Below are 8,242 nucleotides of genomic sequence, written 5' to 3'. Positions count from 1 at the left end.
TGAAGGAAGGAGATTATGAGTTTGAGACTACCCTGGGATACACAGGGAGACCCTGTCTCAAAAAGTAAAAGATGAATGAAAACAAAAAACAAAGAAAGGAAGAAAGAAAGAAAAGAAAAAAAAACCCAGAAGAAATGAATTTCACATGCCAATGTATATAAATTTATTATTATTATTATTATTATTATTATTATTATTATTACTACTACTACTATTGTTGCATTACAGCATTGAAGACTGAACTTATAGCTTTGTGCCTACTAGGCAAGCACTGTACCATCGAAGCCCTATCCACAGTCCTAGTCCTTTTTAATTTTATGTTGAGAGAGGGTCTCATTATATTGCTCAGACTAGATTTGAACCTGTTCTGCAGTTCAGACTGGCCTGGAGCTTGTGATCTTCCTGCCTCAGCCTCCCACATGTTGGAATTACAGGAGCATGCCACCGCACCTGGCTTCCAAGTATTTGCTTTTGTAACAGTAGAGCGCATCTATGTCATCCTTGAGGTGTCCTGCTATCACCATTGTCATTCTCACTTTGATTCTAATGTGACTTCTCAAGCAAGAATAAAAAGAAAGGGGAGGAGTTTTCTGGGCACCCTCCAAACCTAGGTGCCCACAGGAGGACATAATGCATGGTCCCCACGGGAATGACATCTGCCATGTTTGTTGAATGGGTGAGAGGGAATCTGGTGGCTGTATCAACACTACTGTCTGAATGGGGGTGTACAAGGGTGTGTGGGAATGTGATGATGATGGAAAGGTTTAGGCCAAAGCTGATGGTGGATGGACCAGCAGACAAGAGGGCATGCCAGTGGCAAGAGAAAGAGTGAAGAAAAAACACAGGGTTTGGGGCCAGATACCCCAAGGGCATCAAAACTTGTATGGTGACTGTAATCACAGGGACATGGCCAGGATCAGATACTGAAGGGCTACATGGAGAAGCACCCCTGTGTCAAATGGGCAGTGACTAAAGAGGGGGATGCAGAGCTGGGCTGTGGGGAGGAGGGGCCACTCAGGCAAACTGGTTTGGGTCTCCTTTGAGGACTGGACAGGTTAAGGCATGGCAGAATGGCATCTGGTCCTTGGGAACCATGGTGGTAACCAGACCTCCAGAGACTGGCTGATGTGAGGTTTTAGGAGACAAAATATAAATTCTTTTATTGAAACATAGAATTGGGCCACGGGTGGTGGCACATGCCTTTAATCCCAGCACTTGGGAGCCAGAGGCAGGCAGATCTCTGTGAGTTCAAGGCCAGCCTGGTCTATATAGCGAGTTCCAGGCCAGCTTGGACTACAAGGAGACCCTGTCTCAAAAAACATACAAAAAAAAAAAGAAGAAGAAGCATAGAATTTTTAAACACAGACTGGTTTACCACCTGGAATGCATGGCTGTTCGCCATGATTCCTATAGCCAGCCCACCCCCTTGCAATTTCTGAAATGATTTAGACATTTTCTAAGCTATTGTCCTCCTGTCTCTCTGATGAAAGAAGATGGAAATGGTAATTTCATTTTTCTACTGAGTAAAAAACTTAATAAAGGGACTGGCACTTTGCTTTTTTAACCCAAATTCCACTTCTAATAATATATAATTTGTTAAAAAACTTGAAGTTGTCTATTCTCCATTCTGTTTAGAGCAAATTTAACTTACATGTAAATGTTTAAAAATTCCAGAAACAAGGCCTGTAGGATGGTTCAGAAGGAAAAGTTTTACTAACCATGAAGACCTGAGTCTAATCTGAACCCACAGGGTGGAAGGAGAGAACTGACTCCTGAAACTTCTCCTCTGAACTCTGCTTATGTGCCCTGAGATATGGGTGCCCCCCAACAAACAAAAACAAATGAAAAATGGGATAAAAATGTAAATTCCGCAATTACAGGAATGCTTTAAAAATCTTCTGAAGATGCGGCTTCATCTTTTTAAGAAAATTTTATGGGCTGGAGAGATGGCTCAGTGGTTAAGAGCACTGACTGCTCTTACAGAGGACCAGGATTCAATTCCCAGCACCTACATGGGTGGCTAACGACATCCATTAACTCCAGTTCCAGGGGAATTTGACAACTTCTGACCTCCCTGGGCACTTACACACATTCAGGCAATACACTCACACACACAAAATAAAAATAAATAAATAAAATAAAAAATTTATTGAATTTTTGTGTATTTCAGAACATTTCAATCAATTGATTTCAATCAATTTTAATAATCTTTACACTCCATTCCCCACTGGCACCATCCCATAACACCCCCACTGGAATTCATACATTCTGTCATTGTGTTAAGGCTTATTGTGTCAGGTTAGTGTCCCCAGACATCTTTCAGTACAAGTTCATCTACTGAGATCTAGTCAGCCTATCTAGAATCCCTTGCTTTAGGAAGATCAGCCCTTCCTCACCCAGCAGTAGTTAGTTGCCAATATTTCTTCAGCTGTTCAGATTGGGGTCAGCTGTACATTTCCCCAGATCTATGCTGGGTTTTTGTCTGCTCGAGTTTGCATTGGTCTTGTGCATGCTGGCACCATTGCTGTAGGTTCATATGAGCAGGGTCCCAGGAGCTTGTATAACTCTATTTCTACATGGCCATGCATCTCCTCCTTGGCTCTTACAATCTTTCCACCCCTTCTTCCACAGTGATCCCTGATCCTTGGTTGGGTGAAGTTTAATATAGGAGTCCTGTCTGAGGACCAGCATTCTGCAGACAATCTCTAGGCTTTGAACATTTGTGACTTTTTGTGTTCCTGGCCCTCTGCTGCATGAGGGAGCTTCATTAATGAGAACTGAGAGAGTCATTAGCCCTCTTCTTTACCCTTGTTCTATGTTCCATGAGCCTTAGGTGTAGAGGTTGCATTGTACATGTTTCCCTTAGGCCTGGGCAATTCATAGACAATGCCCATGTGTGACCAGTTGTGGTACTTGGTAATATTCTCTGACTGGTGCAAAACGAGCTTCTTTGATGAGTGGTGACTGAGATATTTGTCTGTAAATATAAGGATCTATATTTTGCACATAGTAAGAAATTATATTAGTTTAGTGACATGACAGTCTTGGGGTTTTCTCTAAGATCTATGACCTCTCCAGCCATGTGTATTTGGCTGTTTATTTACAGTACCACACATGAGTTTTCTCCCACTGAGAGGGTTTTAATCCAATTAGGTAGCTGTTGATTGCCCCCAAGATAAAAGTGCCACGAAGGCACCATTGTTGTATGCTGTACTGATCATTAATGTGGTTGTTTGGTCTTGAAGGTGGTGTTGGACCATTGATTGGTGTTTTCTCGTATGGTGCTCTCCAAAGCTATGAGAGCTAGCCTCCAGGGGAAGTGACTTCCAGGTCAGTTCCTGCTCCACTACTCCAAATCCTGTGTCCCAAGTATGTTCTGTCTTCAGCAGTAGGATTTTACCTTCAAGTTCTGTGAGTCAATCAAGGGCTGTGGCAATAGCCTGTGTAATTTTGGGAGCCTCTTCGACCAACCTGGCCGACAACTCAAAGCAAGGTTTCTCCTGTCTGGCACTGTTTCTTGTTATGTAGCCTTTAGCTATACACATGGACTGATGCAATATAGTGCACGTATAATTTGTCGTTAGGTTGTTGAACTAATATGATTTCTTCTGGTTTTTTACACCAGCTAAGGTGAGGAAGGGCTGATCTTCCTAAAGTGAGGGACTCTAGATAGGCTGACTAGACCTCAGTAGATGAACTTGCACTGAGGGACATCTGGGGTTGTTATTTATCTCTCCTTTCTCTCTCCCTATCTAACCCTTCTGTCATGGCTTCCCCATTTAAAGTGTCCTCATTCTCCCCATTTCTTCCTTGATAATACCAGTTTCCTATGGTCCCATCTCTCTTGAGCTCGTTCTTTCTCTTTATCTCCCAAGTTCTTTGTATAACCCTTTCTCCTCCCTATCATTTAAATACCCCATTTTATTCATTTCCCCTTAGTAACACATGTATCCTACTGTTCTTCTCTCTCGGGTTCCTTCTTTTCCTTTACCTCCCTGGTTCCTTTTCATTATCCTGCTTCCTGCAACTATATCATGATACATATAAGGATTTGGTGCTAGGATCCACATATGAGGAAGAACATATGTCATTTGCTTTTTTGAGCCTGTTTTACTTCACTTAGTACAACAGCTTCTAGTTCCATCCATTTACCTGCAAACTTCATGATTATGATTTCGTCTTTCTTTACTGCTAAGTAGAACTCCATTGTGTAAATGTACCACATTTTCATTATCCACTCATCAGTTACGGGACACTTAGGTTGCTTCCATCTCTTAGATCTTGTGAAAAGAGCAGCAATAAACATGGATTTACAAGTATCTCTGCAATAAAATGAGTCCTTGGGGTGTATGCCAAGGAGTGGTATAACTGGGTCAAATGGTAGGTTTATTTTTAGTTTTTTTAAGAGTTCTCCACACTGCTTTCCATAGGGATTGCATGAGTTTGCAATCCCACCAACTGTGAGTGAGCATTCTCCTTTCACAACATCCTCTTCAGCATTGGTATCATTTTTTCTCTTGAGCTTAGACAGTCGGATTAAGGTAAGATGAAATATTAAAGTGGTTTTAATTTGCATTTACCTAATTACTAACGACGTTGAACACTTTTTTAGATGTTTCTTGCCATTTTTATTTCTTTTTGTTGAGAACTCTCTGTTTAGATCCTTAGCTCATCTTTTAATTGGATCACTTGCTTTCTTGATTCTTTCTTTTTTGAGTTTGTAAAAACATATTCTGGATGTTAAACCTCTGCCAGATGTATCACTGGTGAACATTTTCTCCTACCCTACAGGTTTTCTCTTCGTTCCTTGGTTGTTTCTTTTGCTGTACAGAAGCTTTTCAGTTTAATGAGGTCCCATTTGTTGACCTTAATTCCTGATCAATTGATGTCTGATTTAGAAAGTCCTTTCCTATATCTATATCTTGTAGGTTACTGCCAAGGTTTTCTTCTAACAGTTTCATAGTTTCAGGTTTGACGTTGTGGTCTTTGATCCACTTGGAGTTTACTTTTGTGTAAGGTGAAAGATAAGGATCTAGTTTCATTCTTCTACAGGTGGAGATATAGTTTTACTAGCACCATTTGCTGAAGATGCTGTCTTTCCTCCAGTGAGTATTCTTGGCCCCATTATCAAATACCAGGTGGCTGAAATTGCATGTACTCATGTTTAGGTCTTCAACTATGTTCCATTGATCTACAGGTCTATTTTTGTGCCAGTATTATGCTGTTTTAGTGACTAGAGCTCTGTAATACAATTTGAAATCTGGTATAGTAATCCCCCCAGCATTGTTCTTTGTGCTCAGGGCTGCTTTGACTATCCAGGTTATATGAATTTTAGGATTTTTTTCTAATTCTGTGAAGAATGTCATAGGGATTTTGATTGGCATTGCATCAAAATCTATAAATGGCTTTTGGTAGAATGGTCATTTTCACAATATTAATTTTTCCAATCCATGAGCATGGGAGGTCCTTCCATCTTCTGATGTCTTCCTCAATCTCTTTCTTTAAAGATTTCAAATTTTCATTGTAGAGATCTTTAATGTCTTTGGTCAGGTATATTCTGAGATAATTTAATTTTTTTGACGCTATTGTTAATGGGAAGGTTTCCCTGTATTCTTCTCCAATTGCATGTTAATCATTTCTAGAAGTTTTCTGGTGGAATTTTTGTCATCTCTTAGGTATAGTATCATATCATCTGCAAAAAGGGGTAATTTGGCCTCTTCTTTTCTGTTGCCCCTTGGGTATAGTTCTTCCTTTCTTCAGCTCTTTGTATTGCTTCATGAATTCTCTAAAGGCTGGTTTTGTGGACATGAATTCTTTCAGCCTATTCATGTCGTGGAAGACTTTTCTTTCCCCTTCAACTATAATAGACATTTTTGCTGGACAAAGTATCCTGGGTTGACATCTATGGTCATTTAGAACTTGGACTACTTTGGTCCAGACTCTTCTGACTTTTTTAGTTTGCATTGAAAAGTCACTTGCAATTCTGATGGGTTTTCTTTTTTAAGTGACTTGTTTCTCTTTTACAGTTTTCGGTATTCTCTCTTTGTTCTATACATTCAGTGTTTTTACTATGATGTGCCGTGGGGAGTTTCTTTTTCTGGTCCTGTCTATTTGGTGTTCTATGTACTTCTTGTATTTTTATGGGCACGTTTTTCTTTAATTTTGGGAAATTTTCTTCTACAATCCTGTTGAAGATCTGGCCAATACCATTATCCTGAGATTCTTCTCCTTCCTCTATACCTATGATGTGTAAATTTGGTCTTTTCATGGTATCACACATTTCCTGCATATTCCATTCCTGTGTTTTAAAAAAATTTCATAATCTTTACTTGAGGTCCAATTCTTCAACTCTACTGTTCAGTCTTGACATTCTGATTTTCATGTCATTCATTCTATTGGTGAGGTTTTCTCCTGACATTTCTAATTGGCTTATTGTGTGTTTCACTTCCTTCTTCATTTCAGACTGAGTTTTCTTCAATCTTTCTGTCTCCTCTGTGAAATCAGTCAGAAGTTTGTCCCTATCTTCTTTTAGTTCTTTGATTTGTTTGTGTGTTCTTTAAATTCATTGAATTCTTTGATTATGTTTATGATTGTTCTTTTAAATTCTGTGTCCTGTATTATCTCTCGGGGTTAAACTCTTCTATAGGACTCTTGGTGTTTGGTGTGAGCATATTCGAGTTTTTCATATTATTATTGTTTTGTTGTGATTTTGGCATTTGAATTTCTTTTGTTGTTTATGATTCTGGTGTAAGACTCAAGTATTCCTTTGTTGAGTTGAAGTCAGTTTCTGTTTGTATACTTGATGTGCCTTGGTTGTTTTCTTGTTAGGTATGAAAAGCTTGTTGGTTTAAACTTCAGGTTCTCTCATTTGATTCTATATTGGAGGGAATATTGGAATATTGGACTCTAGTTCAGCTATCCAGGAGTTTCCAGCACAGGCCCAAGTTGGGTGAGAATCAGATGCTGTCAGGCTTCATCCTAATGTCTGCTTGCCTCTTGCCAGCAGGCACAGCACAATGTGGGAAGCTTTCTAGGTGGAGTATAGATTCAGGAAATCTCAGGTAGTCTGCAAAAGTCTGTTCCCCTACTAAAACAGGGAAGCCTAGCCCTGCCACAGTGGGAGTGGCTGTAGGTGATCCTAATGTAGTGGGATGGGCACAGCATGATTTGGAAAGCTCACCATTAAGCAGAGGCCAGATTCAGGCACTTTCAGGCAGTCTGGAAAGTTCTGGGCCCCTACTAAAGGACAGAGAAGCTTAGCCCTGCAGCAGTGGGAGGGGCTGCAGATGATCCCAATGGGCACTGTGCGATTTGGAGAGCTCACCACCATGTGGAGCTAAGAGGGTAGTCCAATGATGCAGGGTGCTAGGATGCAAAAGCGGGCTTCTGCCCCAGGCTAGAAGGAGAAGAGGATGTGGGGGTGGGAGATTGGAGTTGCTCAGACTGTAAGGAAGTCAAGGTGCTTTTGAGGCTTCATCTTATGGTATCAAGGATGAGTTAACTTTTTGGAAGAAGAAAGAGCCATGAAGATTTCTGACCTCCTCCAAACACATTCTTCCCCAGCAGCAATTATGATCTATGAGGCAAATCAGGGTAAGATTGTTGCTATTTTTTTTGACAGACGATGGTAACGGCCTCTCAAACTGAAGTTGAAGAAGAATAAGACCCAATGTTAACAGTGTGACATAGCCTAGAGTCATCTGAGAGGAGAGTCTCAATTGAGAGATTTCCAGAAAAGATTGGCCTGTTAGGTCTGTGGGGGATTGTCTTGATTGTCAATAGATGTAGGAGGGCCCAGCCCACTGCTGCCAACACCATTCCCTGGGCAGGTGGTCCTCAGCTGTATAAGAAAGCTAGGAATGAACCTGAGTGGGTGAGCCAGCAAGAGAAACTAGAAGCTCTAGTTTCTGCTTCAAGTTCCTGCCTTGATTTTCCTCAGTGATGGACTGTATTCTTTAAGCTAAAATAAACCCTTTCCTCCACTAAGGGTTTTGATCAGAGTGTTTTCTCATAACAACAGAAAAGAAACTAGAACACATTCTATAGAAGAAATTATCTATCAACCCTAGCACTCTATGAGACACCCTGCCTCAAAAAAATGAGCATGTTGGAGAACGAGATAGAAGATGACACCTGATGTTGACCTGGCCTTTACATGTGCACACACGGGTGAGTACATGCCCCCGAATGCACATGCACACACATGTATCTCCAACTATTTGTTACATATGTAATATAAATT

At 40.6% G+C, this 8,242-nt stretch overlaps 1 long non-coding RNA gene across 1 annotated transcript in view; it reads left to right on the top strand.

Moving 5' to 3' along the window:
* The first annotated feature begins 75 nt into the window (after window positions 1-75).
* Window positions 76-8,242, top strand: part of LOC115071781 — a 10,207-nt gene continuing 2,040 nt past the window's right edge. Inside the window, exons 1-2 of the long non-coding RNA XR_003850860.1 lie at window positions 76-153; window positions 8,021-8,169. This is a non-coding gene — a long non-coding RNA (uncharacterized LOC115071781). The remainder of the gene's footprint in view (window positions 154-8,020; window positions 8,170-8,242) is intronic.

Source organism: Nannospalax galili, unplaced genomic scaffold, assembly GCF_000622305.1.
Source record: "Nannospalax galili isolate Female #2095 unplaced genomic scaffold, S.galili_v1.0 scaffold510, whole genome shotgun sequence".
NCBI lineage: Eukaryota > Metazoa > Chordata > Mammalia > Rodentia > Spalacidae > Nannospalax > Nannospalax galili.
Note: the sequence above shows the minus strand (reverse complement) of the source record. Positions and strands in the feature narration are given on the sequence as shown.